Raw genomic sequence first — 2,500 nt, 5'->3', positions numbered from 1 at the left:
AATACACCCGGCAGTTGATGAGACGAGACTTTGAAAAGCAGGATTAGGCAGGATTAGGCAAGGATTTCGGGACTTACTTTCAGATTTTTTTGCCCTGATTTTGCATCGTAGTTAACTATAGCCGTCATTTCCATGATTGCGCTTTGGATACCTAAGCTTAAATAAGTTTGCAATCAATATCTTTGTCACCTGTTAATGTGTGCTAACACGTTTCTCTTGGCATCAGCTGGAGGCAGGATTCCCGGAATTCTGTATAATCCTTCACAGAGAGACTCAGTCACGTGCTTATTATTATTACTTTTTTTTTCATTTCAGTGACCTTTAGTTTTAGAATTGAGGGAACTGTCGTGCACTCTGTTCGTTTATCCTTTCTGTCTTCCTGCCTGTTTATGTAACTGTTTGCTTGACTACCCTGTCTGGCTGCCTTCCTGTCTACTTATCTCTCTGTCTGTCTGTTTGTCTACTCATAATCATGTATATATGTACACACACACACACACACATGCGCACACACCCATACGCGCGCGCACACACACACACACACACATATATCTATATATATCTATATCTATATCTATATATATACATACATATATATATATATATATATATATATATATATATATATATATATATATATATATGTATATATATACATATACATATATACATATATATATATATATATATATATATATATATATATATATATATATATATATATATACATATATACATATATATATACATACATACATATATATACATATATACCTATATATATATATGTATTTATATAAATATATATATATATATATGTGTGTAAATATATATATATATATATATATATATATATATATATATATATATATATATATATATATATATATATATATATATATATATATATATATATCTTCTGCAAGACAGTTAGATTGCTTCCTTATGGGGCCTCTTCAGATGCACCCAAAAAGATTTTGAATATGTTGTCTCATATATCATATCATACTAGTGTTTTTTTCTGTCATTGTGGCAGCACGGAAGAGTAAGTCACACACACATATTTATATATGTATACTAATAATAGTATCAATAAAGCTGCAAGAATAATAATGGAGAAATAAGATAACTTTTCCCCTCGCTCTCCTGCTCACTTACGTAATCATATGCAACAGGTGACCGTTTTCACTTATTTTTATTCTGTTGTCTAAAAGCAAACCAATTTCTTAGTCCATATTTGCATTTATTATATGAATATCACGCTCAGAAATGGAGCAAACATTTGTTGATAACCCAGCGAAGGCAATTTAATGTCAGGAAGATCCATAGGAAATCCTCTCTAAGGAAGAAAAAAGGGAGAAAAAAATATATCTATACTTCTCGAGATACCTAGAAAAGTGTTAGACATTTTTAAACCTTTATTTTCATTCTTTTCCTTTTTTACATCATTTTTTTCACCCTAAAAATCGGGTCTCGCTAAGCTTTTTTCCCCGCACACATGATCGCCAAACCCTGGTCGTTCATGGCATAATTTGGAGATCCATAGCACAGTTTCCCCCCGAAGCGCACGAGGCAAGTGTATATATTTATCCTCGCATAACCAAAATTAACGATGGGTTCCCGTTTTTCGCCCCACAAAAAAGCGTAGTTACCCAGGCTTTCTCTTCGTTTTCTGTGGCTAACTGTGAAGCGGCGAAATCGGTCGCTTGTCTACCGAGTTCCGTCCTCTGCGCTGCTCCAAATTCCGTTTTCTTTGAGCGCAGCGGTGGTATTGGATGGGAAGTCTTCAGGAAAATATACACAAATAACAGGTTATGAAGAATGGGACTCGATTAAAGTTGATTGTCATTTGTTTTGTGTGTGTTTGGTTAATGCAATAGTAATGATAATAAGATTATCATTGCTGTTATTATTGTTGTTGATGTTGGTATTATCATTATCATAATAATAATGATAATAATTATTATTTCTATTACTATTATTGTTATTATCATGATCATTATCATGGTTATCATTATTATTGCCGATTCAGTATTTTTGCTCAATGGTTCTTGGTTCATTTATTCATTTTTCACCTCAGGTATCAAGCACCTGCTCTTTCTCTCTTACTCTAACATCCTGGCACGCCATGTCCACTGTCAGGCATCTTTCTTTTCGTCTGATTATATCCGGTCTTCTTGCCTTTATCACATGAATGTATGTATCTCGCAACAATTTACGTACATCATTCTCGACAGCACGTAACGGATTATTGTCACATTTCCAGATCTTTCCAGATTGTTCCTTCCACATGATCTCCAAAGTATTAACTTTGTTACCTCGCCATGTCGTCTTTTGCATTTTTCTTTTGAATTTTTCTCCTCAGAGCTTGTTCCTGTGCTGCAAAAACCAGCGCTTCTGTTTGCACCTTTTGATCCCCATTCCGCATCCACGCCCAGCTCTTTTCTTTCTTTTCTTTTCTTTTCTTTGTAGTTTCTGTCATGTCTCTCAAAAATTGTTC

Source organism: Penaeus vannamei, chromosome 7 (genome assembly GCF_042767895.1).
Source record: "Penaeus vannamei isolate JL-2024 chromosome 7, ASM4276789v1, whole genome shotgun sequence".
Lineage (NCBI taxonomy): Eukaryota > Metazoa > Arthropoda > Malacostraca > Decapoda > Penaeidae > Penaeus > Penaeus vannamei.
This window is presented reverse-complemented; position numbering follows the sequence as displayed.